Source organism: Myotis yumanensis, unplaced genomic scaffold (genome assembly GCF_028538775.1).
Source record: "Myotis yumanensis isolate MYYU_CA2020_CCGP unplaced genomic scaffold, mMyoYum1.0.hap1 SCAF_4, whole genome shotgun sequence".
NCBI classification, from domain to species: Eukaryota; Metazoa; Chordata; class Mammalia; order Chiroptera; family Vespertilionidae; genus Myotis; species Myotis yumanensis.
In genome coordinates, this window is record NW_027223755.1 from 24460261 (window position 1) to 24479453 (window position 19193).

The 19193-nt window shown below is 47.3% G+C and overlaps 1 protein-coding gene across 2 annotated transcripts in view; it reads left to right on the top strand.

The window, feature by feature from the left end:
* PDZD2 (PDZ domain containing 2) overlaps window positions 1-19193 on the top strand; it is a 326315-nt gene that overhangs the window by 45485 nt on the left and 261637 nt on the right. The window contains exon 1 of one of the 2 annotated variants that reach the window (XM_070411947.1): window positions 2242-2286. The exons of the other annotated variant lie outside the window; for it this stretch is intronic. The gene's annotated coding sequence lies outside the window, so the exon portion shown is untranslated. Of the gene's footprint in view, window positions 1-2241; window positions 2287-19193 lie in introns of those variants that run through there. 2 annotated transcript variants of the gene reach the window in all.

Sequence of the window (19193 nt, forward strand, 5' to 3'; positions counted from 1 at the left end):
AATAGGTTTTCAATATCTTGCTGTCTCTCATCTTCTGGGACTCCAATGACTCTGATATTAGTCCGCTTAAAGCTGTCCCAGAGGCTCCTTACACTATCTTCACACTTTCGGATTCTTTTTTCATTATGCTTTTCCAATTGGGTGTTTTTTGTCGAATCTTTGGTTTGATTCTTGAGCTCCTCTGGTCTGCTATTGGGTATAATATTCTTTATTTCAGTCCGTGTATGCTTACTTTCTAATTTCTTTATCGTAGCATCGAGGGTCTCATTAGTTTTCGTGAGGCTCTGCACGAATTTATGGCAAGCCCTCAAAATTGCGATTCTTAGCTCCATATCCTCCATTTCTGTCATGTTTTTTTGTCTCCGCATCTTTTATGCTTTCTTGGTGCACCCCCTTGTGGTCTCTGTGCGCAGTCTTGTTCTAGCGAAGCCTTAATTGTAGTTAACACTAGAGGGATTTGACCATCAGGCCGACTGGAGGTGGAAATCAGCTGTGGGAAAACTTCAGTCCTCAGGGGAGGTGCTAGTCCAGCCCTTGCCTGAGGCGGTCGGCAAATGGTTTGGGCGGGGCGGGCTCAACAGGGCGGGGGGGGAGGGAGCAGCTATGGCCGCTCTCAGTCCATCCCCAGGGGCTCTGCCTCTCTGTCCCAGCAATCGCTGCAAACCTCGGAGGAGCCGTAGCCAGACAGTCCCGCTTCTCCCGTTTGAGTCTGGGTCCCTAGAGACTCGCCCGGATCTGTAGCCCAGAGTCTGAGATTCGCTCCTGATTGAAAACGACAATCGCGCCCTCAGCCGCCAGCCCGCTTTGCGCGTGCACCCTCACTACCGCACCTCCGTACCTTTAAATTTTCCACACTGCGCCTCTGCTGAGCGTCGGAATGCTGTTGTTTTTGCTTCTAGTTGAAGAGACTCTCCTCAGCCAGCCTTCCCGTGGTTCTGGTTGATGTCCGCTCCGACTTTTAGTTGTATTTTTGAAGTGGTTGTCCACGGCGGCAGTCTCCGGTGTTTACCTATGCCGCCATCTTCGATTCTCCTCTTTATTTGAAAATTTGACTTTTTTTTTAGCATACATTTTTGCACTAATTTTGATGTTATGAAACACTTCATTAGTCTTGATTACCGAGTTTTTTTAAGCCCCTGAAGTGCTGTGCTGGAGGCCCTGGCGACTCCCTGAGCATACATCACCTATGGTACCCATGTCTCTGCTGGGTCCCTCCCACTGGAGGGCAGGGATAGTGTCTTTCTATTTGGGTGCAATAAGGACTTGTCGGACCTCTTGGGTCACCCTTTGCTTTCAACTGCTTCCCATCTTGAGATCCTGCACAATCCAGCTTCAAAAGCATTTGGTGAAGGGTGTGCGTTTTACTGAAGATTTCATGGGGAAGAGAGAGGAACCTACTATCTTCAAAATCTTACGTAGACATCTTCTCATTCTCTTCTCCAGAGTTCTTCTCTCCTGCCAGATGCCTTATCTTTCCTTGTCCTTCTTTTCATTTCCACATTCCTGATCAAGACAAATGCCCAGCTACTATTATTGCTCCTTAAGATTTCCTCTTGAGTGGCGGTGGTGGGAATAATGGGAAGATAGTTTTAGTTGTTCATACTGCCCCATAGACACAATGCCTGGTACCTAGAAGGGCTTAGTGAGTGACTAATGAAAGAATGAGTGAGTGAATGAATGAACGAACAAATGAATGAACAAGTGGATGAACAGAGCCCAGGTGCAGGAAAGGGGATTCTACTAGGAGAGTTCTTCCACACCTCGTCTTAACTGAGCCCGAAAGACTAAACTTGGGGGCTTTGGCAAGTTGCAACGTTTCTCTCACTGCTTTCTTTCAACAAGGGGTAAATTTCCCTTAGAAACCTGTTCTATGAAGTGTCTTAGCCTCAGCCTCTCCCTTCCCATCATCTGTCCCCAGTTCTGGGCTCTTCTTACCCACAAGCACTGATGAGAGAGACAACTATGGGGTCCCGAGTGAGCCTACATCTTGTGTTGGGGGAGCTCTTTATTCAGCTCACCTCTCAAAGGCTGGAGTGATTCTGCTTGATGGTCGAAAGGATCCTTGAACCCGGGCCTCAGAGGTTCCAGAGCAGGACTGGATGTGTCAGTGTGATTGTGCTCACAGGGGCATGACTCTGCGGGGCTCAGGGAATGGGTCCTCTATTAAGTATAACACAGGCATTGTCAATGTTTGCAGACTAGAGAAGCAATTCACTGCAGAAAGTTTGGAAAATAGAAGAGAATATTGAGAAGATAAAACGATCGCCTGGAGTCTTGTCCCTGGAGGTAATTGTTTCCATTTCTTCATGTTCTCTTTCAGACTTTCTTCTGCTTCTCTTTGCAGAAAATGGTGATCTTCAAAGTGGGGAAGGCAGGGAAGAGCCTGTTTTCTTTTTAAAAAAAATATATTTTTACTAATTTCAGAGAGGAAGGGAGAGGGAGAGAGAGATAGAAACATCAATAATGAAAGAATCATTGATCAGCTGCCTCCTGCAGGCCCCCAACTAAGGATCAAGCCCGCAACCCGGGCATGTGCCCTGACCGGGAATTAAACCGTGACCTCCTGGTCCCTAGGTCAATACTCAACCACTGAGCCATGCCAGCTGAGCTTACTTTCTAATCTGTTCCTCTGGCACCAACCCAATGGGGCAGGGGAGGGGGACGTTGGCATGGAGCCCTGTGAGCTGCCTGTGTTCCAAGTCAAGGAGCCTGAAGACCTTTGACCCATGTCGGGGTGCTCTGGGCCATGCCCGGCACCTCCAGGTTTACAATCTGGAAGCGAGCCTTTGCCTCCTTCCCTGTTTCTTGGATTGTGTCTCCCCAGCAGGAGCTGTCTGTGTTGGGAACACAGATTTTATTAGGCTCAGACTCTGTTTTGGTAACACTGAAAGGAAGGGGGCCAGGTCAGCCCTCATGTCTGCAGAATGCTGACCGTTTTACGTGCCTAATTTCATTTACCCATCCCCCCCCCCCCCCCCCAAAAAAAAAAAAACCACACAGGCAATGTTATTATGATCCCTGTGTGATAAAGGAGGAACCCAGGGCTCAGGAGGGTAAGCAGGTGGCCCAGGGTCACACAAAGACCACCTGCAAAGATAGCAGCCCGGGGTCCTCTGGGGCCAAAGCCCAAGCTGCTCGCTATCCCCTTCTTCCCCCACCTGGTTGTGCAGCGCTGGGATGGCAGAAGGCTGGTTTATCTCGTCTTGGAGTAGTTTCTGTTCTCTCGATGGGGAAGACCTGCTCCGGAACATCCCCTGGCTCTGGGCTGTGCTACTGCGTTGTGTGCACGAGGCTGCTGTTTTCATTTCTCCATTCACTGCTTTTATAAGTGCCTAGTGTGCTCCCAGTGCCGACCTGCCCTGAGGGATGGGAAGTAAAGTGATGTGAGGTCCCTGCCCTCGGCGGGTTTATATTCTGGTGGGGGAGGCAGACAAGTCAATGCTGTACTGTGGAAGCAGCAGTGGTAGAGAGGGCGGGGGCAGAGAGAAAGCATCGAGACGCAAAGCTGCCCAGTAGAACGAGGGGTGGGGGTCAGGGACGCTTCCCAGAGGAAGCCATTTTTGAGCTGAATTTTGAAGGCATGGAGGCATCACATAGCACGAAGTGTCCAGGAAACCACACGTGGTTCGTTGTGGTTAAAATAGAGGGTGAGGAGGGAGGGGGAAAGGATGTAATCCAGAGGGCCCAGAGCTGCCAGGCTAGAAAGAGGGTGATGCATGAGCAAGTCTGAATGTAATCCCCCCAACTTGGAAGGTTTTTGAGGATCAGCACTGTGCTCTGGGAAGACCATATGTTGGCTTCTGAGTGGAGGCCGGTCGGACAGGGACAGACTGGAGGCAAGAGTCCCTTGGAGGGGGAAGTGACTTGGCCCAAGTCAGAGGAGAGGATTGCACTGGAGGGGATGAGGTGCAGACCAGGAGGAAGACTCCAGTCCACACAAAGAGGTGGTGACGAGCTCCTCTCAGGGCGAGGAGAGGGAGAAAGCTAATGCCTGACTTCAGGCTGGGGCCAGGGTGGATGGTGGGGCCTTTCAGGAGGCAGGCGGAAACAGAGAGAGAGGTGGAGGCCAAGTTTGGAAGGAAAGGGTGGGTAGACAGTGGGAGGAGAAGAGCTGAGGAGCCCATGAGTTAAACAGATGCTTTTCAATGGATGGAAATCTCGGATCTGAAGACCCTGCTTTGATCCCTCTCCCCTTGCTCCCTCCCTGTGTTCCTACGCCCTTTCCCCCCACCCTGCCTCCGGCTGTCAGGCCTGGTATTTGGAGGCCCCTGGCCTCATTCCTCTGCGCCCTTCGTTTCAGCCAGGGTAGCAGCATTCCCTGCAAAGCCCTGACAAAACCCCCAGCATCCCTGAGAAGGGAGATTTTCTTTTCATTTTATATATGAGGAAACCCAATCCCTCCCCACCACTACCACCACCAAAAAAATTTTTTTTAAGCTGCTATCTATCAGTCTCTCAGTGAGGGAAGGGTGAACCCATTGCCCAACCAAGCGGGGGAGAAGGGAAAGGGGAGGGGACGAGAGCAGGATGATCACCTCATTCTAGTGTGCCAGGGTTGTCCCGCATCCCCGCGCTGGGAGCCCCACATCCCAGCACTGGGAGCCCCACATCCCAGGAAACACTCGAGACCTTGGGAAACCTAGATGGTTGGCCACCTTAGGTTGGGTGGGGAAAGCGGAGGGAATCTTCCCACGGTGTTAGGAGCGAGACATGCTCTCTGGTTGGGCTCCCATCTTGGGGGGGGGGGGGGGGGGGCAGGGGGCCTACAGGGCCACAGGCTCCCAGTCCCTCTGGACCTGGACACAGGAGCCAGGTCGCACACGGGCTGCCTCTGAGATTGATGTCCTTCTTATGCCAGAGCCACCTGCCATCTGAGCCCCCCCCCCCCCCCCGTCCCCGGCCCCTGGATGAGTGGTGCAGACCCAGTACTGAGCACACAGTAGATCCTCTAAATATCTGTCCGGTGACTGCAGCCTAGGGTATACACGGAAAGGGGGCAGAGTTGAGGACAAGGGCTTCCTCTTCACCAATTAAATGGCAGCCTCTGGTATACACACAGGTATCTGCTGCTCACAATCCCTTCTGAAGCCTAAAGATGAAAGCCTTCTTCCTGCTTTATTTAGAAAAACCCAGTACCTGTTCTAATCTCCCCACCCCGGGACCACCAGTGCCTCAGGCAGCTTTGATGTCACCCATTTGCATCTGGGAACGCAGCTCTCGCCCTCTCTCACATTGGAAACCATGGGGATAATGAGCAGATGTTTTTCTAATAACGGGAAGATGTGCAGGCGCTGACACATGAGAATAGTTTCCAGTCCCAAGTTAATTAGCAAGCTGGGGAGCCCAGATAAATAAAGCTTTCTGTCTCCTTTCCTGGAGTCTAAAATATCTGATCGGGAGGTTCCCTCCCTTTTCTCCCACCCTCCCTGGCATCAGGATTTGGGGAAGCGATTAAGTGCCTGGTAATCTGCGTGTACGGAGCTGCCTTCCAAGCAGCCACATGGCCCGAGTTCCTACAGCAACTCCAGCTCAGACACACGGTCAGTTCTCAGTGACTTGCTGGCTGGTTGTCTGTCTCTCCCCACCCTTATATGTTTTTCACATTGACTTTCTCATGAACTTTATCACAGCATTACTGGGCATTAGCAGGAGGGGAGGAGTTATGGAGTACTACATGCCAAGCCCTCTCTTAGTGGCCCATTCCTGGTTTCATTAATTTTCAAGTAACCCCATGAAGGAGGCATCCCTGTTACCCCTACTGTGCAGATGGGAAAAGTAAGTCTTAGACAAGTTACCCTGTCAAGTGGAGAAACGGTTGGAAGTCAAGTTTGTCTAATGGCAAGATCCAAGCCTTCACCAATGAATGAACCTTAGCATGCAGCAAATTCAAATATTCCCTTCTTTTATTCATTTTATTTATTTATTTATTTTTATTGATTCAGAGAGAGGGAGAGAGATATAGAAACATCAGTGATGGGAGAGAATCATTGATCGGCTGCCTCCTGCCAGCTCCCTACTGGGGATCGAGCCTACAACCTGGGCATGTGCCCTGACTGGGAATTGAACCATCAGGCGTCGATGCTCAACCACTGGGTCACATTGGTCGGGCTCAAATCTTCCCTTATATTAACGGTGTCTGTCTTAGTAAGCTCAGACTGCCATAAAAAACAAACAAACAAATAAACACCATAAATTGGGTGGCTTACACAGCATTCATTTCTCACAGTTCTGGAGGCTGGGCAGTCTAAGATCAAGGTGCCTGCGGATTTGGTGCCTAGTGAGGGCCCTCTTCCTGGGTTGCAGACGGCCGTCTTCTCCTTATGTCTTCACATGGCTTTCCTTGGTGCATTTGGGGAGAAAGAGAGAGGTACCCTGTGTCTCTACCTCCTTTTACAAGGGCATTAATTCTGTTATGAGTGCCCTTCCCTCATGACCTAATCTTCATAACCTCCCAAAGGCCCTACCTCCAATAATACCACCCCGGGGGTTAGGGCTTCAACGTGTGAATTTTGAGGGGGCACAAACTTTCAGTCCATGCAGTGTCTATCCAAAACCCTTGCTTGAATTGGGACTTTTCATTGACACGTGTCGGCTGACAATAGATCTAGGAGCTGACCTAGCCTCCCAACTCTCTGCTCCCACTTTTCCACTCTAGTTCATTAGCCATCTCTTTTCTGCCTTTCTCCCACTCTTCAAAATTCTGCCCTACTCAACTTCTCTCTTCTCTTTGAGAAATGCTGTTTTCAAGCAGATTGAACAGTCTTCTGGAGAAGACCCAAGAGATTATCTCAAACCTCATTCCAGCCAGAAGATCCTGTGTTTCTTTGTAAAATTATAAGACTCAGAGTTTGAGAGTTGGAGTTCAATGAGCATGTTCCTCTGGTGGATGGTGTGTTTACTGAATATCAGTGGCTGTCGCTAACCATGCTTTGAAACAAGAGACATGTGTTTTTAATAGAATTGCAAGTTTTATGCCTTGTTAAAAATACCAACATAGATGCTGGCTGGGGGAATGAGGCGGGATGTCACAGAGCCGCTATGCATTCTCTTCTCAGGCTACAGGGACAGAGAAGAGGAACGGAGGCAGGGTGGCCTGTGCCCTCACATTCACTTTATTTCAGATGGGTGGCCCTCCCTGTTCTCTTTGGATATGACCACTGCCACTGGCTGGTCTTGTCAGCCCCACCCATACGTGGGATAGCAGTGGGCTTTGTCCTTTCTGAATGGAAGTGTTTATTTCCAGAGAAGCGTTTTCCTTAGTTGTGAAGAGCATCCATTGGCTTTTTGGGAAGCCTAAATTACAGGGTGCTTTAAAAGAATGCAGCCCTCATTACTTAAAGGGATACTTTCTGAACTCTAGGACCAGGGGCAAGGGCCTGACCCCACACACACAGGATAGCTGGCAACCCTTACTCAAAGAAATATCTGTATAAAGTTCCATCAAGAATTTAACCGTCCATATAGATACTGTCATTTTTGAGACATTTCTTTTCCATCTTTTTTCTATGTGTTTGTAGATATGTATATAGAATATGTATATAGAATATGTATATAGAATATGCTACAGTTTTGAATACTGCTCTCCCTCCACCCAATCACACATTGTATGCTTCTTCCCATTTCATTAAAGAGCCTTCAAATGTGTTTTTTTAAGTGAATGCCTAATTCTCCTTCCAGTGGATTCACCCCAATTGATTTAGCCAGTGCTCTTTTCCTCCAACGTTTTGACTGCAGATTTTTCCTATTATAGAACAGACTGCGACATTCTTGTCCTTTCCTCTTAATTACATGAATGTTTCTTTTGTTTGAAGTATTGCTTTTCCCCCACGTTAAATGATGGATGTTCTAGCAGAAGAACTCCCCTCACCCCAATTAAGGAACCATGTCCTGTTTTGTAAAGAGGGCCCAGATTTTACAAATAAAATGGAGAGTGAGAAGGCAAGAGAGAATGTTCGAGAGAAATGTTCATACACTACTTCTCTTGTGTAAACCTAGTGAATACACATTAATGAGTTTACAATTTACTCCCAAGGAAGCCTGTTTTTGCATACAGAAAAGAACTAGAAAAGACTATAACAAGGTGGATGAATATGTACTAAAGGGAGACAGTAAAAGTAGAGAAAATTCTGACATTTTTCTGGCACCATTAAAGACTTTTGGAGAGAGAGAGGGGATTTGAGGTTGATCTTCAAGAGTATCTGGGATTTAAAAAGATAGAAGGCTACGTAGTATTGAGCCCTTACAGTGTGCTTGGGACTTTGTACATATCATCGACTTTTTCCTTATAATGTCCCTAGCAATTTCTTGTTAAAGCAATTGGACCCTTGCAAAAAATATACAGTACAATAAGACTATAGACTTATATAGTATAAGATTGGAAATATTTACAGGTACAATATGATTGAAATAGGCACAGAGTAATAAATGTTTTAAAAACAGACAAAATCAGGACAAAGGAAAATATATGGATAGGATGAATGAAGGATGGATTCTTCGTCTGTTTTGTTTACTGGTGGATTCTATACAACTGGGTTAATGACTGCATATAGTAGATGCTCAGTAAATATTTTTTGTATTAATGAATGAATGAAAAGGCTAGGCAAGATGTGTGCCATATGGTCCTGTATATGTTACTAGTGGTGAGAAGGAGTTTTGACTCTGAGTTTCCTTGTAGACATGTAGGGTAACATATTCAGAAATGGCCTCGATTTATAAATAGAGAAGAGGTTTAGCAGGCAGTGGGGCAGGATTTGACCAGGCTGTGTCTTTGAAAAGTGGGGCAGGACTGCCATGGGCAACTGTTAGAAGGGCCAGCTGCTAAGTGGGCGTGACAGCAAGGCATATTCTTCAGGTAGACCAGGGGGGTGTGAAGAGCAGCCTCCTGATTTTGCAGAGGGCACAGGAGAGAGCTGTAAGAGCCCGGGCAGAAGGCAGATTTATTTAAAAGCAAAATACTCCCATCATTTGCTGTCCAGAACTAAAACCTCTGTTATAGACTGAATCATGTCCCGCCCAAATTCATATGTTGAAGCCCTCACCCCTGACGTGACTACTTGGAAAATGGGTCTTGAAAGAGGCGACTAAGATGAAATGAGGTAGGAAGGGTGGGAACCTAATCTGACAGGACTGGTGTCCTTACAAACAGAGGAAGAGACTCCAGAGATCTCCCTCTCCAAGAGGACACAGAGAGAAGGCCACAAGAGGACCCAGTGAGAAGGGGCTTCGGTGGCCAGGCGTCTTTCTTGATCTCGGACTCCCAGCCTCCAGCACTGTGAGAAAATGCATTTCTGTTGTTTAAGCCACCGGGTCTGGTGTTTTGTTACGACAGCCTGAAGCTGGCTACTACACCCCCAGACCTCACAGCGCTTTCCATTGCTAGAAGAGAAATGAAACATCGTCAGTTTGCCTTCACGTATCTGGGAGTGAAGGTGGCTCACGGTGGCCCTTGTTCTGAGGGATGTAATGGTCCCAGACTGGGTGGCAGGGAAGGGCATGTTCAGTGGGACAGTTTGAACCCATCGACTTCAATCTCTTCAATTTTGGTCTGGCATTTTTCACTCCATCTTTTGCAACATATTTATCTATGTCCCTGACCCCCATGGCCCCTCCCTGCCCCACTGTGAGCACAGATATAACTCACCCACAATTATGAATTGAAATTGCACATCACGGGGTAGATGGTAGGGGGACAGCAGTAGTCATTGCACACCCCTCATTTAAGGCATCTGGTCCAAACCATAACCGGCCCAGGGGAAACTGGTGTCCTAGGGGAGGGGCCACGTGGCAGGACCAGGGGCATGTGGTTTTCTTCGGCTCTTCTGGGCTTGGATTCTGTTTATTGTTTCTCAACTGACTCTGCAGACTCCAAATCTATTTTTAAGGCAAAATTGTTGCTTCTGTTTTGTCATAAGAGGAAATACTATCTCTGAACATCATTATCTGTAAAGTCAGGCTGCCATGTACAGAGTGTGCATTGATCGAGTCAGGGGAGCACCAGTCACTCCCAGAGAACTGTGCACCTGGCGCACCTACGCCTGGGCTCTCACCTGACAGCAGGCCAAGGTCATTTGGGGGTCACCTACGGCTCAGGCCTAACCTCATGCTTAGATGAGACATTCAGGAAAGCCTTCAGCTTGGATTTTCTTTTTCCAACCTTCATTGCCTAAACTCGAGTCCTGATGGCCTTAGTCATTTTCACGGATTATTTCTAAATGATTCTGATAAAATGAAATTAGGGATTTCTCGATGTTTTTCCAAGAAGCTATAGGAATAACTGTACTAATTCCATTCTATCGTCTAAAATCATGAACCTGTAGCCAGTAATAATACCAAGAAAAATTTAACTATTTTGCTTCCCCCACCTTTTATTGAGATATCATTGACATGCAGCACTGTATACCATTAAGGGGTTCAGCCTAATGATTTGACTTACGTGTGTATGTTGTAAAATGATGACCACAATAAGTGTAGTCAACATCCATCATCTCATATAGCAGTGATGGCAAACCTTTTGAGCTCGGCGTGTCAGCATTTTGAAAAACCCTAACTCTGGTGCCGTGTCACATATAGAAATTTTTTGATATTTGCAACCATAGTAAAACAAAGACTTATATTTTTGATATTTATTTTATATATTTAAATGCAATTTAACAAAGAAAAATCAACCAAAAAAATGAGTTCGTGTGTCATAGGTTCGCCATCACTGTCATATAGATACCAAAAAGAAAAATATATTTCCTTATGATGAGAACTCTTAGGATTTATTCTCTTAACTTTTATCTATACCAACTCTTGCTTTTAAAAAAAGCATTTAGTGACTGGAAAAAAATAAGTCTTGTGATGGAAAACCATTTTTTAGCTTGGGTTGCTGTTAAATGGACGGCAGCTCTTTTTCGCCTAGATCAGCGGTTCTCAACCTGTGGGTCGCGACCCCTTTGGTGGTCGAACGACCCTTTCACAGGGGTCGCCTAAGACCATCCTGCATATAAGATATTTACATTACAATTCATAACAGTAGCAACATTACAGTTATGAAGTAGCAACGAAAATAATTTTATGGTTGGGTCACAACGTGAGGAACTGTATTTAAAGGGCCAGAAGGTTGAGAACCACTGGCCTAGATGTTTTCATCTTCCCCTTTAGAGAAGCCAGCATACAAAACCTATGCCAAGCTTCTGTGGGTTTATATCCTCCTGAACTTTTCAGAGCATTCTCACCGTGGACTCTGGAAAGAAAACAGTCACTCAATCAGTCAATCAGATAAACGAACCCAGGATGGAAACATGACAGAACAAAAGTATTAATAGGCTGTGTTCCCAGCCTCTCTCCCATTTGCCTCCCTGCCTACCCAGGGAGGGCACACGTTTCTTCTCCTGGCCCACCTATGCGGAGGGCCCTGCCTCCCCTGACTGGTTCTGTTAGGTCTTTGTAAGGGCTAAGGCCAGGTTGGTCTGAACAGGAACAGGTTTTCGCTTCGGAGGATGCACACCTGGGGCCAACATAACTTGAATGGCTGAGAAACACACATTTAGGAAAAGCACCCTCTCCATGCCTCCGTTCCATCAAGCTGCCTCTAGTACAGGGGGTTCTCAACCGTGGCTGCACATTAGAATCACCTGGGAATCTTTTTAAAATCCTGATTCCTGGGCCTCACCCTCTGGAAATTCTGTTTCTTTGTTACTAATGTTGTGTCCCCACCCCATAACAAAGAAACAGAGTTTCCAGAGGGTGAGGCCCAGAAATCAGGATTTTAAAAAGATTCCCAGGTGATTCTAATGTGCAGCCAAGGTTGAGAACCGCTGCTCTAGTACCTTTCCCAAAGCCATAACGTCAAAACGTTCCTTTAAAAGCTGGTTGAAACTCGCCACTTTGGGAGAGCGTGCACAAGGAAACAGCTGCTCCCTCTGAGTTCTGTTTTGATCTGGGGAAGCTTTGAGGCAAATCTTGGAGACAGAAGTGCAGAAGCAGCACATGGAGATGGTTTACAGGTGAACGGGAGATTTAGGAGTCGTCGCTGTGGTCTACGAAAAGCCTCTGTGGTGTTTGGAAAATGCATGTAAAGAACATGAATTGTATTTCTCAATATATACAAATATCAAATCATTATGTTGTATGCCTGAAACTAATATTATGTTCTATAACAAATAGAAATTATATCCCAATTTTTGGAAAAGTGAACTATTTAAACTTCCACTTGGTTGCCGGGCTATTTCTATAATCCCAGGACCACTCTGAGACTGTCATATGGGTGATGGTTTTACCATATGGCGATAAATTGACATAAGTCAATGTAGTATGGTGTTCAGATTATGGATTTTGGAGTTGGCTGGACTTCTGTTCAAATTCCATCTCTGCAGCTTACTTGCTGGTCACCTTGAGCTTGTTTCTAAATTTCTTGGAGCCCCAATTGTTTTATAGATAAAGAATAGAGATTAGTGGCTACTGTTTCATCAGTTTGTTGTGGGGATTAAAAGAGATAACCCATTTGGAAAGCACCTCGGAGTGTCTGGCAGGTAGGACGTCATCGTTGGTAATCAGAAGTACGTGTCGCAACAATTTCCAACGATGCCCTAAGAAAATAACTGCTGTTCGAGGAGACCTACCTGCTAAGTCCCTCTGGGATGCCCCCACGCCTCAGTCTTCAAGCTGAGGTCAGAGCAGCAAAGGGCATTTGCGGGTGTCAGGGTCCATGCAGAATGGTCATCAGTAGGTAAATCTGGGTAGAGCTATCTGGGTTTGCATTTTTTGCTAAAACAGGAATCAGCAAGGTTCAACCCTTGTGGCTTTGCACCAGAATATGCAACCCATCCTAATTAAAGGGCAGAGGATGTACATGCACACTACTAAGCCAGAAAATGTACTATACCCAGAGATACTGTGTGTGTGTGTGTGTGTGTGTGTGTGTGTGTTGGGGAGTAGGAAGGAGAGTAAAAAATAGAGAGGGCCTTTTTGCTCCTGCCTTGGGTTCAGTTTTCCTTGAGCTCTTGGAGAGACCCGAAAGCAGAAGCAAGCTGTGCTTGGCTATGCGCATCGCCTTAAAACAAGAGTGGTTTTAAGGATGATGGTGCAAAGACCACACGCGCGCGCACACACACACACACACACACACACGAACCAGAGGGAGTGCAATGAAAGTGTTTCCCTGGGGCTATTGGCCTCTTACCCGTTGCTGTCAGTACTAGCAAGGAGTGGGTCATTCCTGGACCGTGACCTGGGGGCCTGGCTACAGTCTGTGCTGAAACAGTCTTTGACCCTGAACAAGCCACATCTCATCTTCAGGCCTGCGTCCCATCCTCTGACAAATGAGCTGGTTGGACACTGTGAGCTTTCGGGCCACATTGAGCTGCGGTAGGCCAGGTGCATCCCCAGTCTGCGATTGCGCGTGGCTGGAGCAGGTGAGGGTTATCTGTAGCTGGCTCACAGGCTTTCCCTGGTGAACCTGAACCACCCCTCTAGGCCAAGCACCGGCTGCAGCTCTCCAAGGCACCAGCCTCAGAAGGTGGAGAGGTTTGCCCTTTGTATCCTTTAGAAAAAGAATAACAAATAGACCACACTTGGAACCTTTGAGTCTTGAAGTCAGTGATTAACTTGAGCTCTTCAGGAATTGTACCTGGTGACGCGAAGGAGAAAAGTGAGCGGTGAGCTGAGACCAAGGCTGTGAGTGATCAGAAGTGTGGCATCTTGCTCAGACGGCAGGTCCCTGACTTGTCTTGGACACGGTAAGGCCCAGGGGCTGGCAGGGATCAGTACGAGAACCAGGATCCCCAAAAAGTGCTTGCAGTTGTCTGTGAAGGGGAACCTGTGCACAAATTACCCTGGTTATCTGTTGCTGCAGTACAACCCATTCCCCACCTAGTGGCTTACGGGAACAATCATTTTATTATTGTTCGTGATTCTTTGGGCCAGGAATTTGGGCAGAATTTAGCTGGGCAATTTCTGCTCCACATGGACTGGGATTCAGTGGCTGGGCTGGTCCGGAGGGTCCAGGAAGGCTTTACTCTCCCGTCAGAACCTTGGCATTGAAGAGCTGGAAGGCTAGGGTCAGCCGGGGCACTGGGATGGCTGGCTGGGCCTCTTCCCCCCTCCCCCAGGGCTTCTTCCTCTCCATCTGGTCTCTCCATGTGCCATTTTGCCAGGTTCCAGTTCTGAACCCCCAGGAGAGAGGAAGCGGGACTTGCTAATCCTCTTAAAGGCTAGGGCCAGACCCGGTACAGCCATGTTCTGCCACATCCCACTGAGAGGTCACGGAGCAGCTTAGATCAAGGGATGGAGGAAGAGACTCATTCTCAGTGGGGGCGTGCCTGTGTGACAGGAACAGAAGGAACTGAAGTGGCTATTTTTGGGAATAACTAACTACAGGCTCCTTTGGCAGACTTTGGAAGAATTTGGAGTCTGGGGTCACATCAGCAGTAACGATGCCCAGACGGCCTTTGTGGTTGCCAGAGTGTCGTCCTAACAGTCCCTCAAGATCACACCTCCTTCTGGTCCCAGAAGTGAGAGGTAACCAGCATGATGAGCCCTCTTTGCTCTTACCTCCAGGAAACCATCCTGACTCGGTGATCTGGACACTCCCAGTCCCTAAATTCCTCGACCAGCTAAGTTTACCTCATCCTCTCTCAGGGAGAGTGAAATGGTTTTTATCACGAGCGCCAACTCTCATTGGCTCTTAGCAGCTTCCTAGAGCACAGTGTTGAGAAGGATCCTGCAACCGCCATGGTGTATTAGTCGCATCTGTGTGGGTCGGAGGAGTAGATTTATTCTAAATCGGAGTCTGACGATGCCATGCTCTTAACGGAAGTGAGACAGGTGTATTAATTAGTCTCTAAATTTGCCATGTGTTTTCCCACCTGCCCCCATTTGCAGGGCTCATTGCCTTCTCAGTGGTTGCCTGGCCTTCAAGGCCTGCCTCCTCCCACAACCTTTGCTGGGCTGCCCTAGTTTCTGGATTTCTCTAAGTTAGGCTGAGGGAGTTTTTATCTCTAGATTCTGTCATGCATTGTTTCCATTAGATACTGCCATACATTGTTCATTATCTTCACATCAGCATACTAATTATTCCTAACGAGGCTATTAGATCATTGAAGTCAAGTCAGGTTCTTATACACCTTGGTATCTTTCCTTTAGTCGGTGTGTCTCGTGATGGTAGTGACTTAAGAGGAGCATCAGAAGAGGATTTGAATATACTATTGACTCTCTATTTCCCTGCCAGCAGACATTGGGGGCGCTTTGCCAGGGGAGTTTGCCTGGATCAGGGGTGGCCATCCAGGGCCAAAGCAGAGCTGTTGGCCAGGTAGCCTCAGGTGCCAGTTCCGGCTGAGGCCTGTGCTGCTGCTCAGGTAATTCCTGACAACGTGTCCACGGGTTCCATGTGTCTGGGTTCCCATGGTCCTTGTTGTTGCCTGTGCAGAGGTCTGCAGGGCATGTGGTGGGGCCATTCTTCATGCCTGCCCCAAACCCATGACCTCACATTAGCCTGGGGGCTACCTATATATGGCTTTGGTCCATCTCCCCAAACTAGCTGCCTCTCTCACTTCCATCCATTCTGGATGTAATGGTAGATATAACTAAACCTCTCTTCTGTCTTTTGAAGAAGATGAACTTTGCACTGCTTGGAAAGGATCAGTAGTTTGAATTATCAGTCTGAAAATGCTTAATGTTCTGGTAGGTGAGGGGGGATGTGTAAAGACCCTAGAGGGGAAATAGTGAGATGGAGGAGAAAGGAGAAGCTCTCAGGGGTCTTGTGGGAATGGAAACGGGTGATGAAGTGTCCCTGTTTTTCAACCTCGCCCACTCCCACTTCCTTCTTGCCTCTGGACGGCTTGTGTGTGTTGGCACGCAGCTCCCATATCTGGAGCTCAAAACTGGATTTGGCAGAATTCCTTTGAGTTGTGTATTGCTGTGTCTGAGTTCATCTGTCTAGGCATATGAAATCCCTGGACACCAATGTGAAGAAGCGAACATCACAATTTGTGTAACTTTATCTCTAATACACATACCTGACGTACCTGGGAAGGTCTTAGCTCTACAGATATGCCCCATAGGTAAGTCACCCTTCCTCCTGGCCCAGTGGTTCTGTGATCCCCAGCATCCCCACTGAATTATCTCATGTACATCCAAATATAATCAGGGTCTATTTTATGATCATTAAGATACAAAGACAGTTAATGTTATTTATAACATATTGGATGCTGGGCCAGATCTTAAAGTGCATTCAGAATCATCAAGGCATCAAAGGAAGGTGAAAGTATGTGCAGCCCAGTCATAAGGTTGAATTTCACTTTACTGTCTTTGTGATAATTGGTCATCTAAATACTGTTTACTAGAAAAGCCTCTTAGAGAATTCCTTTTAGCAATCGCCAAGAACAACCACAATAACAACTATAATTCTTCAAGGGTTCACTTGCTACCAGATGTTGTGCAGCAAGCTTTATGTATTCATGATCTCATGTCATCTTTCTGGATTAATGGGAGTTTCTAATGCCACTGTTAAGAAAGAAATATCATCAAAGGGATGCTTCCCACACCTTGTTCTGTGGGTTTGCATGGCTCTGACCAAATCATAACTGGAAAGGAAGATTCCTGGTCATGGTGCAGCTGGTGTTAACTGATCACCTGAGTTCTGCTGTCCCAGCCCGTGCAGAGCCCTGCAGGGCGTGTGGTGGGGGCCATTCTTCATTCTGGTCCTAAACCCATGACCTCACATTAGACTGGGAGCTACTTGTATATGGTCCATCTCTCCAAACTAGCTGCCTTTCTCACTTCCATCCATTTTGGACATAATGGTAGAGGGAGCTAACACCTCTCTTCGGTCCTTTGAAGAAGATGTACTTTGCGCTGCTTGGAAAGGATCAGTTGTGAATTTATAGTTACTGAATGCTGATTCACATTTAGCCATCTGTTTAAAAATGTACCCGGATTTGTTTTAATGATGTCTGATGAGAGATGCAGACACGGCAATGACTGTCGTGATGAAAGCATATACACACAGACCCTGGAGACGGGAGGCACACCACACGGCACAGGGCCACATGGGGAAGCAATAGGGTGGCTCAGGAGGCAGGAAGCAGGAGAGCAAAGGGAAAGTGGGGGTACAAGCCTTTATTGTGATTTTTGCGGGAAGGCATGGATGAGGTGCGGAGACTAATTTGAATGAAGGGCTCCAAGGTGTCAGACTGCCCCAGGTGTCTGGTACAACTGTAGTGATGAGGTCCTGGGTGATTAGGGCAGGGGACAGCCTGTAAGAGCTCCTGAAGGAGCTGGTTGTGGGTGCGGACTCTGGATTGGTTGGTTTGCATATGAAAGGGGAGGTGTGCCATCCAGTTGTTTTGCTATCTACCACTTTGTAGCCCTGGGAGGAGGAGTTTCTCTCGAGTCAGCAAGTCCCAGATGCCAGAGCATCAAGGATAGAGAAAATTAGGAATTATAGGGAAGGCAGCATCCTTTAAAGTATTTACCCAAGAGGTGAAGCCGGTGGAAGGGATAGGAGATGTCTAGTTTGGAACTATCGGGCATATTTCGGAATCCTCCCAGGGTCCTTATTGTCTACTTTTCTACCCCGCCCTGGAGGCCTTCCACATCTATTTAGGCGTTGACTTCGTATGAAACCCCACAGGATCTGGGCGGATGACATTCATGGGCCAACTCTGAAATGGGAAATCTGTCTGTCCTCTTCCAGCCAGACCTATTGGGTAAATCTCTTTGTCTATCACCTGCAAAAGCTCTCGGGGTTTAACGGGTCAAGTCTCTACAGCACTTGGCGGGAAGTACTGTGGTAGAATTTCTACGGTATCAGGGGTTATGGAGGCACAGCGTTCCCACAATCTGGACAATGTAATAACTCTCAGAATAGGCGTCTACCTGTCAGAGTGGGTCACAGAGGGGTGCAGCGGAAATGGCAGAGACATCATCAAAGGAATACATAAGATACCATGCAGAAGGCCACGGTATGAGACAACTAGGAAGTCAAGGGCACCCTAAATTCACCTCAAACCATTAGTCCTTCCATTTACTGTCTACTACCTCATTACATCAAGAGCCTTTTAGCAAAACCCTCCTCTATCTATAAAACCCCTTTACTCTGCTGTCTCCTCTGGACACACTAGCTCTATTTTTTTTTTCCTGCTCCTTTGCCCTGGTCGAGAAGACTTGCCTGCTCCTGGATTCCTGGGCATATCCCACCCCAACCAGGTCTGCAGAGACACCCATCACTGGGAAAGGCTTGATTTCCCCTCCTCTCCGATTATGGTGAGAATAGGTGGTGCCCTTAGTCTCTCATCATCCCTGCTAGAAGCCTGAGACTTTAGATACTAGTCTTTGAGCCCTGGGACCCCAAGCTCCACAACTGACCCCAGGATGCTGGGCTGTCTAATTCCCAATTTTCTTCCTTCCAGATGGGGAAGAGACAAGCTATACCAGGCGGGAGTCCCCTGGCCTATATCTTGGCTAACTGGGCATGATTTGACTCCCGGACCTTCAAAAAGAAAAGAGTAATTTTCTATTGTAATAGGGTCTGGCCACAGTATCAGCTCCCAGATGGGGAATCATGACCTCAAATGGTACTGTCTGAAGGATACCAAGCCCTCACATCCACATAACACTTCTTATTGTGGGGCCCTGGATGGACATCAGCAGCCACCTCTCTCAACCCCAGTTGGTTACAGCCCTCTTCACTTGCTGCCCCAAATGGCCTGCCAGGGCTGAAGACAGGACCCTCGGAGACCCTGGGGCGCTAGGAGTCTTCCCATGTAATTTTTCAAGTATATTAAATAGGCCTAATTAGTTTAGAAACTTAGGAGAGAGAATGAATCCTTGAGATATTTCAGGGCCCATTGTAATAACTCGAAGTCATTTCTATGGTAAAAGAAAAAAAAAAAGTCTTTTGAAATTTAAACTTTGGGCCTTAGCCAGTTTGGCTCAGGGGATAGAGTGTCAGCCCATGGACTGTAGGGCCATGGGTTTGGTTCCGGTCAAGGGCACATACCTCAGTTGCAAGCTCGATCCCCCGACCCTGTTGGGGCGTGCGGGAGACAACCAATAGATGTGTCTTACATTGATGCTTCTTTCTCTCTGTCTCTCTCTCCCTCCCTTCCACTCTCTCTAAAAATCAATAGAAAAATATCCTCACGGAATTAACAAAAAAAGAAAAAGAAATTTAAACTTTGGGAAAGTTGTCAAATATACTTAATCAAAAGTAT